This window comes from Pinus tabuliformis, chromosome 9 (genome assembly GCF_031772625.1).
Source record: "Pinus tabuliformis cultivar Carrire ecotype Pingquan chromosome 9, CPIR1, whole genome shotgun sequence".
Classification (NCBI taxonomy): Eukaryota; Viridiplantae; Streptophyta; class Pinopsida; order Pinales; family Pinaceae; genus Pinus; species Pinus tabuliformis.
The window spans coordinates 1,433,930,707-1,433,955,137 of NC_142307.1; the positions used below are offsets into that span (position 1 = coordinate 1,433,930,707).

General features: G+C 41.5%; 1 pseudogene; it reads right to left on the reverse strand.

The window, feature by feature from the left end:
* Positions 1–22,120: 22,120 nt before the first annotated feature.
* LOC149153946 (putative purine permease 11 pseudogene) lies at positions 22,121–23,182 on the reverse strand (annotated as a pseudogene).
* Between the last annotated feature and the right edge of the window lie 1,249 nt (positions 23,183–24,431).

Sequence of the window (24,431 nt, forward strand, 5' to 3'; positions counted from 1 at the left end):
GAGATATTATGCCTAGTGGACTAATGTGCATTGATTGCGGGTTTTTGAGAGAGAAACATGGAAATTTTGGCTAATTAAGGGCTGAAACTTGAATGAGACAAGGAGGAGAGGTTGTAGGAGATATATACTCCTCATTTACTCCTCACTCATTCGAATATTCCTCCATCAATGGCACTAGCTAGGAGTTACAAGCAACCAAGTCATGGAGATCAAAAAGCAGTCGAGCCAATGAGAGTTAAAGATCCAGTTTATCTTGAGTTTCGGGGCCAAGTCTCCCTATATTTAAGGAAGTCATTGGAGACTTTAGTTGTATAAAGAAGGAGGCCTAGAGCCTCATTAGGATTCGAATTTTTGTTGTAGAAACACTAATCATTTTCGAGTTCAAGACTTGTGGAAGACATTGTTATGTAATTTTCTGATTTGATAATGAGAATGAGAATTTCCTTGATCTAACACTGAGTTGACTCAAAGGGCTGAAGCTCTTGGGTTAGGGCCCAACCCTAGCAACAAAGGCTCCTCTTATTGTATTTGTATTCTTAGTTGATTTCATAGATTAATGGTTGAATTCTCTTTAGCATCATTTTGTTGCAAGTAGTTGTGGATTTGATTAGTTTGCTTCCATTTGTGCCTTGCTTCAGTAGTAGCTTAGAAGAGATAAAGGAGTATCAAAAATATGCTAGTAGGTGGATTTGGCCTCACTCCTCCCTTCAGGGATCATGGTTTGAGGAAAGAACTCCTATGCAACCCCAAAAATACAGAATCATGATTTCTAATGGAATTTAGCGTCTTCAGTTATTTAGGCTAGCATTTTATTAGTTTTCAAGAATAGGATTTGATTGTCATTTCTGCTATCTTCAGTCTTACTTTAGATCTCATCAAGATTTCATATTATTATGCAAAGTTTTCCTATGCATGAAATAGGCACCTAGCTCATGAAATTATGTTTTCCTTAGTTAATTGAAATCCTTCTTGTTTACATGATTTATGAATAAATGTCAATGATTGATGTAGTGCAGGAGTTACATAAGTACATAGACATTTCATGATCAGAAACCTCATTCCAAATTCATCCATCCCTAGTTATCACTTTATTTCACTAAATCCCTTGCCAAATTCATCATTCCACAAGAATACTTCTCCAAGACTGTTGAAGAAATCCAACCATCTCACAACTCTAGTTTTGGGCTTTGCAGGAGTCGTATGCATTCCCTTGCATCATTCCATCCACCAACCACCTTCCCTAAGCCTTACATCACCTTCAACATCCATCCTTTTCTTTTCGGCTGTATCTTATAGGAATACAGGAGATCCTATAGGAATTAATGACATCTTGTAGAACGCATTAAGACATTTTGTAGGTTGACCTGTAGTGGTCTGTTTTGAGGCTGAATTGTGGAAAATGCCCCTAGCAAGTTAGAAAAGGACCCCTACTTGCCTCCCAAGCCTTTTGACCATTCACCATCATCCCTAACGCACATGCCACATCACCAAAAGAAGTTATCTTCCACACTTTCACACAAAAGAGACAAAAACAAAAATAGAGTTATTTTGTTCATGTACATGCACAGTAGTAGAATGTTTGATGTTTCAATTTTCATGCCTAGGATAGTAGGATTGCATACATGTTAACTTAGCATTATTTTGAAGAAAAGCCTCTTAGCAGTTAGTTAGAAGAATGGTTTGTTTAAGCATTTGATTTCAGTCTTTTGCCTTACTGCAGTAGAAAAGATTTCTTTTAGTGTAGATTTCCCTTCTTTTCATTGGTAATCAAGCTTTTTCTTAATCAACAAAAGGATGGTTTGAAAAAACTTAGTGGTCTATCACCAGCTTAGCAGTGAAAAAGAGCGGACCCATCACATTTACTTGTGTATACAACACTATCACCTCTGAGTTTATAGGAACCCTAGGATGATAAACTAAAGTTGGTAGCCCTAGGAGTTGCAACATTCTTGCTGCAATACTGGTGCTCATCACTTTTTGGCACTGTTTCCAGGGAGGTGTCTAAGTAATATGTGATTTTTTCTTTCTTTCTTCCATTTATTATCTCTAACATTATGCTATTAGCTTCATTTCTGCAAAAGTAATTTAATTTTATTTCTTTTCCATTCTGCGTTCTTTGCTTTCTTTTCCATTCTGAAAGTGAGATTTCATTCAAGTAGTTAGTTTTCATTCAGTAAGTTAGTTTCCATTCAGTTTGTGATTTCAATTATGAAATTATTCTCAAACCTTGAAAAAACACAAAACAAAACAAAAACACTTCTTTCATTCCTCGTAGGAATAGGGATAACTTAGGAAAATTTTTACCAAATACCCCCACCGCTTCAAACAATCAACCTTCCCTCTTCTTCAGTGGCTGTGAATTGGAGGACCCCTTAGGTGAACACCCAAAGATATTTGAAGAGCCTACAGGGGGAGAAAAAGAAGGAGAACCCATCCCAACTGACCTAATGGCTGAAAATAGAAATGACAGAGGAAATAGAGAAAGAATTGAAGGTGCCTTTACCATCAGAGAAACTAAAGGGGATACCAAGATGAAGAAGATAAGCCCCTCTTCTCTCCCTCATTTTCATGGCCTGACATCAGAATATCCATACACTTTCTTGTTTGAGTTTGTTGTCATATGCAGAACCTATGATTACACCAATGATGAGCAGAAGTTGAAACTATTCCCATCCACTCTCAAGGATGCAGCTTTGTGCTGGTTCATGGGTTTACCTGGGGATAGCATCACAACTTGGGCTCAGATGTAGCAAGCCTTCAACAACAAGTATCGAGACTACTGCAGGTCCAAAGACACTAAAGAGGAAATTTTTAGGATGACCTTAGGGCATGATGAATCCCTAGAGGATTATGAAGAAAGATTCTAGCTTAGCTACAAAAGGGCCAGGTGCACACTTGATCCTGAGTCACTGAAGCTATTCCTTCTTAGAGGGGTAAGGGAATATCTTTTGGATACCCTAAACCTGCTAGCAAGAGGGGACATCTACCAACTACCCTATGAAGATATCAAGACTATCTTTAGGAACCATTCTAGGGTAGCTAGGAAAAAGGGTAGGGGTAGTCAACCTATGGTAAGTCCATCCTCTTCCAATACATCCATCAAGGGTGAAATTGGAAATATGCTGGAAGATTTCAAGAGTGAGATGCTGAAAACCCTTTCCCTACAGATGGACACTATGCACATCAAGAGAAAGTAGGAGGAAGCAGAGAGAGCCTTAGCCATTTTCTACCCTAGATGCACAAGGAGGCACCCTAGGAATAAATGTCCATTGAATCTAATTGAAGTATGCTTGTTCTGTGAAGAAAACCACTCCACGGATAAATTCCCTTCTCTACCTGGACTAAAAGTTGTATATCAGGGAATTGAAGGGGTGACTGAACAACTCTGCTACATAAATCAAAGGAGACCTCATGGGCCTCAGCCATACCAGCAAGGCATGCAAGGGTCATCCCATGCCTATTACAACCCTAACCAGACCACATCCATTCCCTCTTAGGGCCCCCCTGCTCATCCTTCCTGGTCTACACCTCCTCCTTAGTCCTTTGCACCTCAGTACCATCCCCAGCTGACCAACCAGTCATTTCATCCATATGCTCCGCCACAACCTCAGTGGAATGCACCACCCGAGGGGTGGAGGCCCCCATACAACAATGCTCTAGCTTTATTGCCTTCACAACATACTCAACCACCTATTTTACACCCTGCTCCACCTAAAGAACCCCAGATGCCTGCCCAACCAAATTCGAGCATGAACAACAGACAGGCACAACAAGTGTATAGTGGAGAGACATCCTATCCTGCTTATGCTGTGGAGATTCAGGAAATCAACTTGAGATCTGGGATAGTACTCCCGGAAAACCAACGTCCACCTTCACCTAGAGAGAGTGAGGAGGAAAGAGAGGAAAGCATGCCTAGAGTAAATCCACCACCCTTTCCTGAGAGATTAACTCAACCAATCCAAACTACCCCAGAAGAGACTGAACTTCTAGGTGAATTGAAAAATCTGTGTCAGAATTCCACTTCTCCAAGCCATAAAGGATGTACCTATTTACAACAAGTTGATTAAGGATACATTCTTCAAACATCTAGGGAGGCAAAAATGAGACACCCCTACCATTAATGTCATTAGACAATTGTCTGACTTAATGCTAGGGAAGGTAATTTGCCTGAAGTATTTGGACCCTAGAAGCCCTGTAGTAGATGTGCACATCAATGGAACCATTGTCCCACACACTTTGATTGATCTTGGGGCTACCATTAATGTGATGACTAAGGACACCATGCTCAAGCTCAATCTCTAGGGTTCATTGAGAAATAACACAACAGTCATGCAACTTGCAAACCTTCCACAGTAAACCCTTAGGGGACTGTGGAGGATGTGATGGTCTCCACTAACTCTTGGGAGTACCCTGCAAACTTACTAGTTCTCCAGCCTAAGGCCAAGCTTACTAGTTACCCTCTCATCCTTCAGAGGCCCTAGTTAGCCACTACCAATGCCTACATCAGCTGCCAGGTTGGAAATATGACTATCAAAAATCGGAATATGTCCAAGCAATTAGTCCTGTACCCTCCTACTCAGCCATCTCTAGAACATGACTTACCTTTATGGATGGAAGAGGAGAAAGAAGGTGAAGTCTACTCAGCCCAACTCTATACCTTAGAAATAGCCATGGGAGGAGGACAATCGGATGAAGATGATTTGATTGAACACATGCTCCAAAGTCCAACTCCCAACACCTTTTCCTTAGAGGAAGTAGTAAAGGAAATCGAGAACAACCATCAAATTGATCTATGCTTAGCTGATTTAAACCATACCTGTGTCAAAACCATAGAATTTGGCCCTGAGAGAACTTTGAAAATCAACCCATCTCTTTCTATACACTAATAAGAAAATTTGTGCAACATGCTAAAGCAACATCTAGATGCCTTTGCTTGGAGTTACAAGGAAATGCAGGGAGTGCACCCCTCGGTGTGTACTCACCACATTTATATCAAAGAAGGTTGCAAACCAGTCCGACAACCGCAAAGGAGAATGAATCCAACTCTCAAAGATATAGTCAAAGAAGAACTACAAAAGCTTCTAGATGTAAGATTCATTTACCCTATCTCGGACAGTGAGTTGGTCTCTTCTTTGGTGTTGGTTCCAAAGAAAAATGGGAAGTGGAGGATTTGTGTCGATTAGAGAGAGTTAAACAAAGAAACAAAGAAGGACCATTTCCCTCTACCTTTCGTTGACTAAGTGCTAGATGACCTAGCAGGGAAAAAGTTTTTCTCTTTCCTAGATGGGTTCAATGGGTACAATCAAATCTAGATCAACCCGAAAGACCACAATAAAACCACCTTCGCTTGTCCTTGGGGTACTTTCACTTATAGGGTCCTTCCTTTTGGCCTATGTAATGCCCCTGCCACTTTCTATAGAGCAGTCCTGAGCATCTTTGCCGAGCTAGTCCATGATGCAGTAGAAATTTATATGGATGATTTTACACCCTATGTGTGTGATTTCCAGGAGGCTCTGTCCAACTTAGGTAAGGTGCTAAAAAAATTCATTGAAATGAACCTGTCCCTTAGTCCCGAAAAATTTGAGCTCTTGATCACTACAAGGACTGTTCCAGGTCATTCAATATCCCAGAAAGGACTGCAAGTGGACCCAAATAAGATAGCCATCATCTAAAGGGTCCCACCTCCGCAAAAGCAGAGGGGTGTCAAAAGTATTTTAGGTTTAGTTGGATACTATCAGAGGTTTATAAAATACTTTAGCAAGCTAGGTTCTCCTTTATTTGGGTTGTTGGCCAAAGACTTTGAATTTGTATGGTCAAAAAGCTATCAAGAGGCCTTGGACACCCTGAAGGAGAAGCTTACCATTACAACTATTCTCCAAGACCAAAATTGGGCTCTTCCTTTTCATATACATGCTGATGCCTCTTACAAAGCCATAGGAGCAACTCTAGGCCAGATAGATGAAAATTTTCCTTATATCATTTTCTTCATCAGTAAGAATCTATCAAAGGCCAAACTAAACTACATAGTGACCGAAAAGGAGCTCCTAGTTGTTGTGTATTCATTGAACAAATTTAGGAATTACATTACAGGTTACCAAAAATTTGTACATACTGACCATGCTACAATTAAATACTTGATGAATAAACCTGATGTGAATGCTCGATTATCAGATGGTTACTTTTATTATAACAATTTGATCTAACTATTATTGATAAGCCTAGCAAAGAAAATGTTGTTGCAGATTTTTTATCTAGGTTAATGTTGGGCATGGAATCCCCCCCAAGGCATGTTTTGGGGCTTAAAGACCAAGTTTTGACCAAGTCTTTTGTAAATCTCCGTGAAATATGGGCGTGGAGCACAAAGTTATAATAGAGTCATAGGATTGTCCACCCTCTTTTTTGTAATGTAATGTCTGCTTGATAGACCTACCCATTGTCCGCGGACCATGGGATTGTAGAAATATAGTGAGGCTCTAAGTGTAGAGATAGTGAAGATAAGAAGGAAGCATGATAAGTCTAAGAGACAGAGTCAAAGTGTAAAGTGTGTCTTTGGATCGTAGAGTAGGATAAGGCTTTGTAGCTGAGTGCACAAAGGCCTAGTAGTCCGTAGCTGAGTGCACGAACCCCTGCAAATGAGTGTGCAGGGAAGGTCGAATCTGTAACCGTTGAAGAATTAATAAAGAGAAGTTTACCATATTACTGTGTATCTTTCCCTATTTTAATGTATGATTAGGTTTAAATTGCAAGGGTACTGTTTATTTCACTGCGCGACCTCTTATGAATGTGTTGTATAAATAAATGTAACGTAAGACATCCATTTACGTGAAGATAATTTACTAGGAGTAGGAAGAAAAGTAAGATCTCAGGTGCAACTTAGGGGAGTAGCACAGGGCGCTGCTCCAGCAACACAGAAGCTCCACAGCCCCTGACTAGGGCTGCATGAAGGAAAGTATATCAGGGCGCGAAGGCTTGGGAATTGCATGAAGAAACCTTCGTGAAGGGACTAACCATTGGACCAGTTCAACCTCTCAAACATCTCAAGGGTGCGAAAACCTGGTTCCAGCACCCCCCTATACTACTTCGAGTGAGACCTCAGTCCATATTCCACAGAATGTTGCCGAAAGGGACAATAGTACAGGGATTTGTTTGGCTAATTAACTCTGAACCTGGGTCAGGCCCCAACAAGCCAACAAATGGTTCCATTGCTAGGACTAGGATTTGCATAGAGATTTCTGATGTCGTATCGCTGGAATCCGACAAAGAAAGGAATTGAATATTGGTTGGACAAAAAGATTCACAAGTTCGCGGCATAGGGAAACAGGAATTCGCGACTATCAAAGGAAGAATGGTTAGACTACTACTTATATATAGAGATCCATGAAATTTTCTTCGCATCTTTGCCCACTGAGCTATACAAGTGGATTGCAAAGCTAGTAGACAGCCAATGAGGGTGTAAGCTCAAGAGACCTATTGTGTGGACTCCAGAATCGGTGTGCAGATTGGAAGCATCAGAGGATAAGATCATGTGCACCGTCGATCACTAGCTCGATCAAATGATAGGAGGATTCATCATCGAGTTCGTGGTAGATACTTCAATCAGCTATAGCAAGGTAGAACGATGCTTCCTCAAATGGTCGCGAGGTAAGTACGTTAAATATTTGAACACTTGGATTAAAATGCTAATGTGTGAAAAATGGGTTATGCAAATAAATTGATATTTGGGGCTACACGAAGTGGGAGAATCTGCAGAAATGAAGGTAGTACAGAACTAGAAAGTAGCCCCTTAATTTCACCTTTGTGAGGGGGCGAGGAAGATCTCGCGAAGGTCTCACCAAGAAGTGCGATCAATTTGATAAGGCAGAGGATTCCACACATACCACCCCCACCCACACTGATGCTAGTCTCACCATCTTCACACCCATCTTCACCCATACCACCTCCGCCACCACCGCGAAGCAATACGGCGAGCGCGATAAAGTTGCTAGTGTTCAAGGGAGTAGGAAATGAAGATCAGGACCAATTTTGGTTTGTGATAAAATTTGTATGGGAAGCGTAGGGAGTCATAGATGACAATATAAAGAACATAATGTTGGTCAATGCTCTGTAGCATCATGCGCTGACCTGGTACATTAAGTATTCCAATGACAATCTGAATGCAGGGATCACAGATATCCAACTTGCGCTAAATAAAGAATTTAGCAGGCCAAAGTTAGAGGCATAGTCGATAATTGGGTTCAAGGAAATCACAATGCTACCAGGCGAGACCCCTTGGGAGTTGCAACAAAGACTAAAGTGCATGATTTGTGAAGCTAACATGACGTTGACGGATGGACAACGCTGCGAATGATTTGTAGCATTGTTAACGCTACATCTAAGGAACGCATTGTCACAACAGAGGCTAATTACTCGGGCCGAGGCCTTGGAGGTGACGATGAGATTGCACGAAACCCTCATACAGGATCCCAACCTGGGAGTTCAGAAGATTCGCGCGCAGCTGAGAAACTTGTGCCTTGAGATGCAGAGCTTGAAACAAGATAGGATAGCTCACCCAGAAGTGCATGATGAGGTATGGTGTGTAAAGTGCAAGGATCAGGGACATGACAAGGACCACTGCCCAGTATTCACGAATTACCTCGCGGGAGGAGGACCAATGCCATTAAGACCGGAGGCACAAGCAAGACCGACTGTGGCACCCACATTATGGTGCACGATTTTTCAGATAGGAGGAAAGCATGCTACTGAAAACTGCCATTTATTGCAAAAGTACACGCAGAATTCATAGCAATTGTTCTGTAATTTTTGTAGATAAGTGGGACGTGATGAGCGCACCTGTAGAAGTTATGAGTTGATGATGGATCAAACTCCTATGTACAGAGTTTAGGCTAAAACGCGGCGCCTTGACCACAATGCAGGGATGGTGCAAACTGGATTTCAGGGGTGCGAACGAGGCCGAGGTGGAGGAGGACCAGGAAGAGGTTACAGACAGCTGATATGTTACAATTGCAAAGGGCCAGGACATTATGCCTGTGATTGTACAAATCCAATGCAGCCATCATGTTTGTATTATACATTGTTTGATCACAAGACAGAGGATTGTCCCACGCTAATAGCACAGTTGCGCGATAAAGGAGCACTCCAACCTCCCCCAACTCCGAACCTGCAAATGTTGAGGTCTGAGCCATGCGAGGAAGACCCTAATGTAAATATTGTGCTCCAAAGTGGAATTATGATAGGGGATGGCAAAGGCAAGCAACCTAAAGATAGTACCTGGTTTCACAAGGCTCCAATGAAGGAACTAGAGTTTGATTTGGAGTGCGCTAAGGAGACTTTCATGAAAGATAAGAGGAGCTTTGCTGATGCCTCCACTTCAGGAAGTAAAGATAGACTGGAGCCAGAAATGGACCCATTGATGCTCACCACATTTTTGGAAACATGCATGAAGCTGTTGCGTGATAGAAAGGCTGTAAAGGGGTTGCAAGAACTCATAAATAGATGCGTTGGGACAGTGCAAGGAGAACCACATGTAGTCCGGAAAATCGGAAAGCACACAATGCGAACGAGAAGGGAGATTTGATTGACCATGCAGATTGGAGAATATGAGATGGACCAAGTGATTCTAGATCTAGGATCAAACGTAAATGTCTTATCGAAGTAGACATGGGAGTGCATGGGAAGGCCTATATTGTAATGGTCTCCTATCCAACTATGAATGGTGAACCAGCAAAAGATCCTACCTATGGGGAGATTGCAAGGAATCACAATAGATATCGAAGGAGCAAGCACGCTAGCAGATTTCGAAGTGATATAGATTGTTGATGACAACAATCCCTACCCCGTGCTATTAGGAATAGATTGGGCCACTAACATGAATGGGGTGATAAATCTAAAGAAGCACAAGATAATTCTTGAGAAAAAGTCTCTGCGCGTCGTTGTACCTTTAGACCCTTTAGAAGGATCCTGCTACATGGAGCCGGTGCATGACTACGACAACGACGATGACTTGGATTGAATCTACAAGATAACTGCACGAGAGCAAGAATGGGTGAATTCGACTGGGATGGATGAATTTCATGGGAGCGTGAAAGCTCTTGCACATCGGATTCAGACGAGGAAATAGAATGATAGCAGAACCAGTTACATGAGGTGACCATACTGAACTGTAACATGATGATGAGATCGTTGTGCTATGTATCCACAGAGGTAAGGGATCTGCCTATGTATGATGGGTTAAGTGAAGGAGATGACTTCCTAAACATATTTGAAAGAGAATTGCCAGAATAGCAACGTTTCGAAGCTTTGAAATGGGTATTGTGCACTACGCCCACGGGGTACACACCAAAGAAGTTTTGAGGACTGGCATGACTACAGAAGGATGATGCGCATCCGGTTTGGGTAGCCTTAGATGCGATTAACAGACAAGATTGCCGGACGAAATGGTCCACACACCCACCTTTCCCAATAGATGCAGGCATATGGTACGAAACCGGCGTGGAAGCACACAGTCTTCACATTGGTAGATACGGTCAGTAAGCAGGTGTGGGAAAGGCAATGGCATGAACAACCCCTCCGGTTGGAACCACAGAGTATGGAAAGACCAAGTGCGTAGAAGCTTATCCACGTAGAAGCATTTAACAGAATATGTCAAGCAGACTGACCGGGACCTATGTGTACCAGTGGTTCTATGGGGTTATAGGATCGCGTGCAAGAACTTGACCATGCAGGCACTACTGAGGCTAGAGTATGAAGCAAACACTATTAGCCCCATAAATCATGAAATGCATATTCCGCGCATGACAACACCGGTAGATACGACAGTTCACAGAGCCTTGGAAGAAGAAATCCAACAGGGCAATTTTAGGCTCCAAGAACTTGAGAAGGAAAGGGTGTGATTAAGGAAGAAAAGCGCTCTGGTAGAAGTAGAAGTCAAGAATCTAGAGGATGAGATAATGGAATATTTTCTTGATAAGAAGACCAGGGTTATAAAAAAAGGTGTGCATGATCACGCTAACAAGTTTGAGGACTATCACCATGAATTGATCAGTCTGATGCCTTGGCTTAGACCACACATTACTAAGCGAATCAACCAGTGTGGCGCAATGTAGATGATAAAGTGTGCAATGCCACCAGTAACAATAAAAGGTGTATGTTTTCCAGGAAAGGTGATGGACGACCGGATGACACCCTATATAGGTGGCGTGGCCACCTGACTAGCCAAGGGAAGTACAATATTAGTGCTCCAGGTAGTTGAAAGGATGCCTGGGACTATAAAATACTTTGCCCAGGAGCTGCACGCAGAAGCAAAGAGTCACCAGGTCCATGACCACGCAAGTGGGGATGCGCTACCGCACGGGTTACCCAGATGAAGGGATATGAAGAAAAGGCTTCGTTAAGTCTCATATGAAGGTTATAAGAGCGAATAGAGTTCCGATAGGAGATAATGGCGAGGTGATTGTGTTCCGATTTAAAGGAACTAGTGGTGAAGTGCCTTAACCATATACAAATATGAAGTTTGACTCCTTTGTGAGTCTATTGCCTGGGACAGTTGTGTTAGGCACTCTTATGAAATCTCTGGGTATGGGTGCGGGTGTAGCCCTGCAGCACAACTAACCCCATCGGGGCCCACAAACCTTTTTGTATTTATCTCCTAAGGTTATGGCTTTGGATTTGTATTGTTTCATTATTGTTGCTTTATGTTTAAAAGGGCCTTTTGGCCTCATTGTAAGGGAATTTAGCAAATGTGCATAGCCATCACATCTCTTCTTAGAGATAAGCTACCACCACTTGAGTAAGTTTGTTTCATTCCACATTTTTACAATTTCAACACATTATATTTATTAATAGAATTCAATTTTTACTATATCTTTTTGTTTTTTTTATTTGTTGAGATTGCAACAAGATGATGGAGCTTAGTGAAAAGAGTCGCCTTCACTAAGTGGGCCTGCAGGCTATTTTTGGCACAAGTCTATTTTTAGACTATGTCTATTTTTAGACATATGGATCATGTCTATGGATTGCAGGTTGCTGTTTATGGATGATTGATCAAGTTGGGAAAAAAATAGACGGACTTCTATTTTTGATGAAAGTGTGAGTGATCACAATGTGAGTGATCAAAGTCAAAAATAGAAAAGTCAAATATTATTATCTCACAATAATATTTGGACTATAAACTTAATCTTATTCTCTTGGAGCACTTCAGTTTGAGCTACAGAAGTGGCACATGCAGCTGTCAGAAGGAAATACGCTTTTCTTATGAGTCAGTTGAGTTGTTGCATGCATGACTTCAGTTAGAACTCAATCAGTTGAGTTTGGTGGAGTTGATTGTGGAGTTGATGGAGTTGTGTTCAGTTTAGCTTTGTTAAACTAGTTGTATTTAGTCTAACTGGAAAATAGACTAGAGATGAGTTGGGTGAATTAGTTATTAATTAATTCACAAGTTATTAACTCATAATACAACTAATGAATACATCAGTTAACTCAGTTGCATGTCAGTGCATGTTCAGTTCAACAGGGACAGGTGGTAGAGAATCAGATTGCTATCAGTTGTGACTATAGTTGTGCACCAGATCTTGCACAATCAAGGGATTGAGTATGCCAATGAGTTTGCTCACGTATTTGCCCACATTATAGCTTGTGCTCACGTCCAACAAAGTGTGAGTGACTATTTTGCAGGTGAAAAACGAGTTTGGTAAGCCATTCTCATCAGTTCTTGAGCAGGTATTGAGCAGTGGAGGCAGGCAAGTAGTGGAAGAGATTTGGAGATCAGATCTGAGCTGTATTGTGTGTAACAGAGGTGGAGATACTTGTGAGAAGTATTATGCTGTGTAATGTTACATGACTCAATTATTAATATACAGATAGTTGGGGTTTTTAGCGAGATTCTTTCCCCGGGATACATACTGTGTTAATGTGTGAATGCTCTTGATGTTTTATTGTTATTGATGCTGCTATATTGTTGATCAACGTAGAGGAGCTTATGTATTGTGTATGGTTTCCGCAATAGTACATGATCAGGATAATATCCATTGAATATGTGTTAAATTATTCAAAGTTTCTACATGGTATCAGAGCGAGCTAGATAATTGTAGAAAAAGTTTCTACATGGTATCGGAGCTGTTGATCATCAGATCTACTATTCAGGAAGTGTCTACATTCTATTTCTTCAGGCAGAGTCTGTAATCGGGCCAGGTAGCCTCTGGATTCATCCTTCCTTTGGAAGGTGAGATATCTGGTGAATGCCCACACAGTCAATCTCTGTACGAGAAATATTGTGTTCTCACGAATCTTAGATCCGAGGCGGTTGAGTTGGTTGCTGGTGGAATTCGAATTTCCAGTAGTGTTTTCTTGGTGACAACGCAGCAATGTCTTTCAACGGATTGCGAATGTTATTCCAAAGCAAGAGCGACCTGGCGCTCAAGGATAAACTCAGAAACAATAAAGGTGAGAATGGATCTTCATCAAAGGTATCTGATGAAGAGAATTGTGCTTTGGCTGCCAAAGCAAAGAAAGGGAAGAGCAAGAAAGCTTCTCAGTCTGGTGCAAAAGGCAAGAAGCAGGATATGTCCAAGGTGAAGTGTTTTCACTGTCACCAGCACGGACACTATGCCACAAATTGTCCGCAGAAGAAGAAGAAAAAGAAAGCTGCTGGATCTGCAGGGGGAGAGGCCTTAGCTTCTCCGTTTGAGCTTGATTTTTCATTGATCGCATGCTTGGTTTCAAGTGTGATGGGATCAGTGTGGTTCTTGGACAGTGGTGCGTCTTTTCACATGATGGGAGATAGAGATTTGTTCTCTGATCTGGAGAACAAGGAACTTGGAGTGCACATCGAGATGGGCGATGATGGTAGATACAGTGCAATCGGTATCGGTACCATTTCCTTTGAGAGGGAGTCTGGTAAACCCTTTGTATTGAAGGAAGTCATGCATGTTCCAGGATTGAAGAAGAATCTCATCTCAGTGGCGATGTTAGAAGACAAGGGGTATGATGTTGTTTTCAGCGAGGGAAAGGCCTTCCTGCGCAGCAAGACAACTGGTGAGACCCGGAAGATAGGGATTTGAGTGAGGAACCTTTATCAGTTACATGTAGATGGATGCGCAGCAATGGCAGGCAAGGCAGAAGGATTGGTGAGCCGGGATGATGGCGAGTTGTGGCACAGGAGATTGGGTCACCTTCACCATGGAGCCTTGAAGATACTGCAGCAGATCACTACAGGGCTTCCTAAAGGCACACTTGCGCAGTCAGATCAGTGCAAGGGGTGTACTTTGGGGAAGTTTGTGAAAGCCACCTTTCACGAGAAGGATAGTCACGCCACGACGATCCTTGAGAGAATTCACACAGACGTTTGTGGACCTTTCTCAGTTGCTTCGACAGCAAAACACAGGTATTATGTGATTTTTGTTGATGATTTCTCTCGTAAGTGCTGGATCTTCTTCATGCAGAAGAAGAGCGAGACATATTCAAAGTTCTGTGAATTCAAAGCACTGGTCGAGAAGGAGTCGGGGAAGAAGGTGAAGGCTCTTAGGAGCGATAATGGTGGTGAATACATCTCGGACGAGTTCAAGGATTTCTGCAAGACAGAAGGGATTCGTAGAGAGCTCATAGCTCCCCATAACCCACAGCAGAACGGGGTAGCTGAGCGGAAGAACAGAATGATTGTGGGTGCTACACGGGCAATGTTGCATGATCAGGGCCTACCCCTTCACTTGTGGGCGGAAGCATGCGATACAGCCGTTTATGTGCAGAACCGTTGTCCTCATAGGATACTTGGCATGAGTACACCCGAGGAGGCTTATTCTGGTAAGAAGCCTGATCTTTCTCATTTGAGGATTTTTGGTGCTAACGTTTACATGCATGTGACGAAGGATGCCAGGAAGAAGTTGGAGCCGACCGCAGAGGTTGGGATATTTGTGGGGTACACTGATATGTCCCACAACTATCGTGTGTATTTGCCAGACAGTGGTAAAACTGTTGTGCGACGGGATATAAAATTTCAGGAGGAGAAAGCCATGAAGTGTTCGCTTGAGAGGGAACTACACTTGCATGCAGATGAGGAGCTATTAGTTCCTAAGGATGAGCTTCAGGATGTGGATCAGCCACAGGATGAGGTTCATGGAGTGGACGAGTCCACTCATGTAGCGCCAACCATCAGAGGGCGAAAGCGCTTGACAGAAGCTGAGCGACTGGCTCAAGATGCAGAGAAAGTTGTAGGACCACCTACAGCCCAACGTAGGCAGAGACAGTCACCTGATCGGTACACTGGATACATGGCTCTTATGAGCAAGTGTGTTGTGACTGAGCCATCCCCTTTCGAGGAAGTTGTGGAGGATCCCGCATGGGTAGACGCCATGGTGGAAGAGTATGACTCTATTGTCAGAAATAGTGCATGGGAGATTGTTCCTAGACCAGAAGGGAAATCAGTGGTGGGTTCGAGATGGATCTACAAAGTTAAGCAGGCAGTTGACGGGAGTGTGGAGAAGTATAAGGCAAGATTTGTTGCCCGAGGCTTTTCACAGATTGAGGGGATCGATTATGAGGAGACCTTTGCACCTGTCGCAAGGTATTCTTCCATACGGACGATTCTTGCTCTCTCAGCGCAGATGGGATGGCACATTCATCAGATGGATGTGAAGACTGCGTTCCTCAACGGAGTCATTGAGGAGGAGGTGTACATTGAGCAACCCGAAGGCTTTGAAGTCTTCAGCAGCGAGTCGCATGTGTGCAGGCTCAAGAGACCGTTGTATGGGTTGAAGCAAGCACCACGTGCTTGGTACACACGGATAGACAGCTATTTCACAGGACTTGGATTCTCCAAGAGCGAGGCGGATCCTAACCTATACCAAAATGTGGTGGAGGGTAAGTTGCTTATCATTGTACTGTATGTTGATGATTTGATTCTAACGGGTGATGAGCTGTTGATACTGTCATGCAAGAAGGATCTTGCTACAGAGTTTGAGATGAAGGATTTGGGCCTCCTTCACTATTTCCTGGGATTGGAAATATGGCAGCGCAGTGGTGGACTGTTTGTTTCTCAGGGCAAGTATGCTCGGGAGATACTGGAGAAGTTCAACATGCATGGCTGCAAGCCTGTTGATACTCCTCTTCCTGGAGGTTGGAGGAAGGAGGATGCCACTTCGGGAGAAGAAGTGGATGCCACTATTTATCGACAGTTGGTGGGGTCGCTGATGTATTTGGTCAATACACGACCTGATATATGCTATGCAGTTAACCAGCTTTCACAAGCTATGGTTAAGCCTACCAAGCTCTTCTGGAAGGCGGGCAAGCATGTATTGCGCTACTTGACAGGCACATCGGGATATGGTTTGTGGTACAGACAGGAGGATGAGGTGAAGCTATGTGGCTTCACGGATGCAGATTGGGCAGGGAGCCCAACAGACAGAAAGAGCACATCAGGAGGGGTCTTCAGTATTAGATCGACAACAGTTTCTTGGTACAGTAGGAAACAGAGATCTGTGGCACTCAGTTTAGCGGAGGCCGAGTATATGGCAGCAAGTTTGGCTGCATGCGAGGCTATATGGATGAGGAAGATCCTGGTTGGTTTGTTCAGTTCTCATTTGGATCCTACTGTGATTTACTGTGATAACCAGAGTTGCATTAAACTCTCGGCTAATCCTGTATTTCATGATAGATCTAAACATATTGACATCAGGTACCATCATATCATAGATTGTGTGCAGCGGAGGATCATGTTACTTTCGTACATTCCAACGGAGGATAAGGATGCTGATATTCTGATGAAGGCTCTCACCAGGAGCAAATTCGAGTACCACCGAGGCAGGATAGGGGTTGCTGATAATCCATATCTTGTCAAGAGGGAGTGTTGAGATTGCAACAAGATGATGGAGCTTAGTGAAAAGAGTCGCCTTCACTAAGTGGGCCTGCAGGCTATTTTTGGCGCAAGTCTATTTTTAGACTATGTCTATTTTTAGACATATGGATCATGTCTATGGATTGCAGGTTGTTGTTTATGGATGATTGATCAAGTTGGGAAAAAAATAGATGGACTTCTATTTTTGATGAAAGTGTGAGTGATCACAGTGTGAGTGATCAAAGTCAAAAATAGAAAAGTCAAATATTATTATCTCACAATAATATTTGGACTATAAACTTATTCTTATTCTCTTGGAGCACTTCAGTTTGAGCTACAGAAGTGGCACATGCAGCTGTCAGAAGGAAATACGCTTTTCTTATGAGTCAGTTGAGTTGTTGCATGCATGACTTCAGTTAGAACTCAATCAGTTGAGTTTGGTGGAGTTGATTGTGGAGTTGATGGAGTTGTGTTCAGTTTAGCTTTGTTAAACTAGTTGTATTTAGTCTAACTGGCAAATAGACTAGAGATGAGTTGGGTGAATTAATTATTAATTAATTCACAAGTTATTAACTCATAATACAACTAATGAATACATCAGTTAACTCAGTTTCATGTCAGTGCATGTTCAGTTCAACAGGGACAGGTGGTAGAGAATCAGATTGCTATCAGTTGTGACTATAGTTGTGCACCAGATCTTGCACAATCAAGGGATTGAGTATGCCAATGAGTTTGCTCACATATTTGCCCACATTATAGCTTGTGCTCACGCCCAACAAAGTGTGAGTGACTATTTTGTAGGTGAAAAACGAGTTTGGTAAGCCATTCTCATCAGTTCTTGAGCAGGTATTGAGCAGTGGAGGCAGGCAAACAATGGAAGAGATTTGGAGATCAGATCTGAGATGTATTGTGTGTAACAGAGGTGGAGATACTTGTGAGAAGTATTATTCTGTGTAATGTTACATGACTCAATCATTAATATACAGATAGTTGGGGTTTTTAGCAAGATGCTTTCCCCGGGATACATACTGTGTTAATGTGTGAATGCTCTTGTTGTTTTATTGCTATTGATGCTGCTATATTGTTGATCAACGTAGAGGAGCTTATGTATTGTGTATGGTTTCCGCAATAGTACATGATCAGGATATTCTCCATTGAATATGTGTTAAATTATTCAAAATTTCTACAGTTATAAATCTATATTTTATTTTTTTCCCTTCCTAAATCCAGATTAGTGGTATCAAAATGGCTTCCTCTTTATCTATTTATCTTTGTTTTTCCCCAACAAGGTTAGGGTATAAGGATTTGGGACTAGAACTATTTTAGCCTTTATAAGACTATCCTCATTAACCCCAATGTCCTCCCATGGTGGAAGAAAAGAAAGATGAGAGAGAAGGAGACCTTATTAATTGTTTCTCAAGGAAGCCCTTGGATGACAAAGGAATGAGATGATGGATAGCTTTTCCCAGATCCATCGATGGCTACCAACCACCGATGCATATTTGTCAAGCTTCCACTTTGGAGGCATCATCCCCTTCAAGGTACATGTTAGTTTTGATATTCTTGTATTTAAAGGATAGATATATGCAGATGCTCTAGACAAATGGTTAAATCTACTAGAAGGGAATTTTTCTATCCGCAAAGTTTTTGATAGAGAAAAGATTACCTTTGTACTCCTTAAGGTTGTCCCCCATGTCAAGGATTGGTGGGAGACTTACCGTGAGAAACATAGAAGAATCCAAATTTATGGAACAATAGTACCCTATTACCTTGTTGTAAGCTACGATGTCCACTAAACAAGATGGACCACATTGTGACAGGAGATGGACCAAACAATGCCAGAGTTCACAAATATCTTCTATACCTTGCACACCAAGTTCGGTATCAAAGAATCTAAGGGAGATATTGTGCTCAATTATTATAGTGGTCTCCGTAGATACATCCAGAAAGAAATGGAGTTTGTGGAGATATCCTCACTTGGCATGACATATCGATATGCTACCAACATCAATCATAAATTTAAACAAAAGAAGCAAGAGTTTGGATATGTGAATTACTCATAGTAGAAGAAAGGAAAAGGCAACCTAAATCCATATAAAAAATGATAAAGCCTGGATGGCACACCCTAGGACAAATTATTTAAGCCACATAAAAGGAAGGGTAATGGAAAGAAAAATAAATACATGGGAAAGTGCTCCAAGTTCCATAAGATCCCTTGGAATAACACCAATGGATGTTGCTCAAAGAATTCGTTGATGGTTGAGTTGAAAGTATCAAAGTTAGATGCAAGTTCGAACTCTAAATTATATCTAGACAAGGGGAAGTGAATCATTTATCTAGAACCTAATGCCACCATTGCTATCACCAAGGTCCAACCAAGTAAAACTGAAGAACCAGAGGAAGGTGAGAACCCTTTTCACTCACTGATATGGGTGAAGGGTGCTCCAGTGCACTTCATTTTGATAGTGGAAGTCAAAACAAACTCATCTCAGTAGAGGTCAACAAGTAGTTGGACCTATCCATAACACCACACCCATAACCATACACCATTAGGTGGCTTCGACAAGGAAAATATCTCTGCATCAGTCAACAATGTCACCTTCCCTACGACATCAAGCCATTGAAGGATTATGTATTGTGTGATATTGACACCTTTGAAGTTTGTGATGTTCTTTTAGGCCAACCATACTTACAGAAGTGTCATTTTTTATATGAATCTAGACCTTGTAGTGTTATTATTACTTTGGGCATACAACTATAAGAAATACCACAGGTATATTTTCCTACCACCATTTCTTTGATCTCTACTAAGAAATGTAAGAAGGTCATCTCCCATACCAGGAAATTTTTCTTCTTCCTGATTCACTCTCAAATTGAGCAGAATGTTACAACCACATCCATTCCCTCCACATAGGGCCTTTCCACACAACAAAGTGGGCAAATTTATGAAAGAATACAAAAACATCTTCTCCTCCCCACTAGGATACCCATGCAATGTCAAGTCAAGCATTCAATTGATATGATCCCCAGTACACCTCTACCCAATGGGAAAATCTATCACTTATCTCTTCTAGAAAAAAGGGAAAGCAAGAACTAAATGCAAGAGCTACTCCAAAAGGGGCACATATGACCAAGCTCCTAACCTTGAAAAATACCAATTATACTCATGTAGAAGAATGATAGGAAATGGTGACTCTATATTGATTATAGAGCCATGACAAAATCATAGTCAGGAACTAGCACCCCATTCCATGAATTGAAAACCTTCTTTGACCAAGTCAAGGGGGGGAAGTACTTAAGTAATATTGATATGAAGTTTAGCTACCACCAAGTACCAATATAAAAAATTGATTTATAAAAGGCTACTTCCAAGTCTAAAGAAGGTATTTTTGAATGGTTGGTCATGCCTTTTGGTTTGATGAATCTCCCAACATCTTTCATAACGCTGATGGATGTTATCTTATGCCCTTTCACCAATTATTTTGCAGTGGTATATCTATATGATATCCTCATCTTTAGCAAGAGTTGGGAAGAACGCTTGCAACATATTCAGTAGGTACTTCAAACTCCGTGGAAACACAAGGTATATGCTAACTTGGAAAAAACTTCTCGTTTGGCATGAATAGGATACAATACCTAGGCTACATTGTAGATGAGTGTGGTGCACATGTGGATCTAGCCAATATCTTGGTCATTAGTGCCTAGCTAATCCCAACCGCACAAACTAATATTTGAAGTTTGTTAGGCCTTTCCAACTTCTATTAGAGGCTTGTGTTTGGATTCTCCCATATTGCATAAACCCTGAGCCAAGTGACCAAGAGTGGTGGAAAAGAAAAATCCATGTGGGGAAATTTCAATAGAAATATTTTAATGATATGAAACACCACCTATGCTCATCCCTCGTGCTCTCCTTACCTTGTCTACAAGAGTCTTTTGAGATTCATAGACATGCTTTATAACATGCTTTGGACACAATTCTCACTCAACATAGTCATCCAACGGACTATCATACGTAGACACTGTCAAAAATTGTCCGTAAGTATCCAACATATGATGAAGAAATATATTCCATTATACATGCCTTCTTCCAATGAAAGAATTGCATTGTGAGGAAGGAGATAGTCATCCACACTGAGCATAGGCCTTTGTAGTTCATGCAAACATAAGGAAAAGTGTAGAATGGGTGTCATCAAAATAGGTCCACATACTTGAACCAATTTGATCTCGATATCAAATATAAGATAGGGAACACTAGTCACGTCGCTGAATCCCTCATTCAACCTCCAGTTGTAGCACTAACCATGGACCATGGTGCTCTACTCCTACAAACATGAGGACTCCTGGTGGCCCTAACTCTATGAGAGTCAAATTGAATTCACTACCACCTACCAGATGTTGAGCACAACCATGGTCGCCATTGACTTTCATCTTTAGGACTGAAAGTTATATCATTTGGACTAGCTTTATTTTCCTTCAAGTGAGGGTGCAATTCTCATTTGGGAAGCTCACTACAATTGGATGACAGGACACTTTAGCATGGAATGATAGTGGACATGCTAAAAAAGTATTTCTATTGTTCGAAAAGTCGATAGGATCTCATCAAGTACATCAGGTGCTCCACTTCCTATACCATTGTCAAAATAGCCATTAAGAAGCAAGGGATGTACACCCATCTACCTACTCCTAAAAGGCCTTGGGAATCCATCTCGATGGACTACATGTTTTTTATTCATTCAACCAAGAAGTGCAATGATTGTGTCTTCATGGTTGTTGATTTATTTTCTAAGATGTCTATTTTAACAGCTTGCAAGAAGAATATCACATCGAAAGCCATTGAGAATCTCTTCTTTGAATAGGTGTGGGTACATTTTGGTATATTGTACACCATCATATCATGACAATCTCTTCTTTGAATAGGTGTGGGTACATTTTGGTATACTATACACCATCATATCATGACAATCTCTTCTAATTTGAATAGGTGAAAGCCATTGACAATCTCTTCTTTGAATAGGTGTGGGTACATTTTGGTATATTTTACATCATCATATCATGACAATATCTTCTTTGAATAGGTAAAAGCCATTCACAATATCTTCTTTGAATAGTTGTGGGTACATTTTGGTGTACTGTACACCATCATATCATGACTATATCTTTAAAATGAATAAAGACGATCTTTGATTTTCACCAAATAACTCATTGGATCATATATTTTATACTTAAAGTTGTAATAATCACAGAACACATGAATATGTCTCACAACTCTATTTTAAATGTAGAAGACTGGCTAACTAGTTAAGTCTCAGTGACCGTCCGAGCACCAGCGTGAGCAGCAACCTTGGAGTCCTTGTATCCACCGAGAACATAGGAAACAAACCCCCATATTCCCAAGAGCATGGCCAATACCTTGATCCCATCCAGCTTATCATGGAAGAAGAACACAGCCAAGATGGGAACAACAGGCAGAGACAAAGCGCCGATGACATTAGAAAACAACGAAGAAATCAAGAAAATCAATCCAAATGTCCCCAGGGAATACATTTGATATGCTATAGCACACCATAGTAGAGTCATGACGTATCCCATTTCCCCTGACCTAAATTCATGGGACTCTGATCCCAGGTCTCTGAATTCTCCGCTGGCTAACAGTCCCAATACACAAATGAAAGCACCAACAATGTAAATGAGCGCCTGAGATATCATAACCACAGTGAAATTTTGTGCAACATGTTGGAATACAAGTTGCAAGAGTGCAAGGAAGAGTCCATAAATGGCACAGGCCAAAATGGTGTAAACAAAGCCCAGAATGAAGTGGGTTCTGTTTACTCCCTCCGGTCTCTCGCTGCTCGACTGGGTACCTAGCAGAATGGCACTAAAGGTAAGAAGCACGATTGAATTCAGAATATATGGAGTTATCCTCTGCTTAACCACAATGAAAGAGAACAGGGCATTGAAAGCCAACTGTGTGGCGCAGAGAAGAGAGTACGTTGATACTGGCAGATATGCAATCCCGAAGGAGTAGAGCAGAGCATTCCCACCTGCAATCACACCCAAAGCTCCACAAGCCAGAAGATATCTAGTGGTAACAAATGCAAGCATGGCTGATTTTCTTTGTGGGTTCAGCAATGGTGGTAGCAGAAGCAATGGCGATCCTACGCGGAGCAACAGCGATCTGAGCCATAGGCTGTGCCCACCCTGCTCGAAATAAAAGCGACTCAAAATCAACGCAGCAGACTGCCCCACCACAACAGCAATAACGCTCATGCCAACGAGCAACCAGTGCATTCTCCCTTTTTTAATACCACTGTAGCTTTCACTGGACTCTGCGCCTGCAATTCCTTCTCCATGGGAATCCATCACAACGAACTGGACCGAACTCTCAATGAAATTTCTGCTGGGAGACAATCACCTCTCCCACGTTACCTTGCACCCAAATCAAATTTATAATATAATTCCGAGAAACAGAACTGAACTCACTGGTTCAAACTGCACAGGTGCAACTTTCGAACGCATGCGTCCTTCGCAATCCGACATGTCTACAGAATCCGATCGGATCACTGAAGACGTAAGTTGATAGCGACTTTACATTGATTTAATTATAAACTTTTCATTTTGTTTTGTAATGTGATGTGCTTGTTAAGATTTGGTTGGACATTTTTAAAGTGCCGTCTAATTTTTAAAACAAACTTTTTAATGATATTGAACTTATTTTTCGCTCTTTATTTCATGAGACATGGTATTGGTTAAAAAATTTGAAGTCTTATTAGTCACTGCACCTTTGGGGCTGCGGGGACTATTGTAATAGGTTTGGTGTATTTCATTAATAGTCTTTTGGAAGGGAAACACCTTTTTCTCTACTTATGAACTTCTTCCAGCCGTGATTTTATCCAATAAAAAAATTTGGTCTGTGTGAAACCTACTAAATTACAGGTATAAAAGAAAATGTGTAAGTTTGGCACAAACATCTGTCAAAATGCATGTGTAAATATGGCTGCAAACATCTGTCAAAATGCATGTGTAAATATGGCTACAGATTGCTAACCAACGCCTATTTTTCCAAAGCATAGAATGCAGTTGTCACTTTTATGAATTGCCAGCACAAGGGACACACGGACATAAAAAAAATAATGAACATCATCTCCTTATTTAAATGTCCATTAATTTTAAATCTTCCATATAATATTTTACTTATAACATTAATGCTAACTATGTACAATGGAAATTGTATATCTCGCTTATTTTAAAAGCCAGCTTGTAGTGATCTTGTCTCTTTTTCCACGCTATTCAATAATTTTACATGGTTGTGTTACAGTGTATATGAATAATAATCAGCTACGCCTTCAAAGTCTCTGGCTCTTCAAAGTCTCTAGCTCCCTCTGGCTCGGGTGTTTTCTCTTCACTCAGCGGACATACCGGCTTCATAGTCTACATACCGACTTCATAGTCTCTGGCTCCCGAGTTTTCGCTTCACTCAGGGGACATACCGGTTGATAGTCTCTAGTCTCTGGCTACAGTGTTTTCTCTTCACTCAGCGGAAGGGACTTGCTAGTCTCTAGCTACGGTATTTTCTTTTCACTCAACGGCAGGGACTTTCTGATTGGCAGCC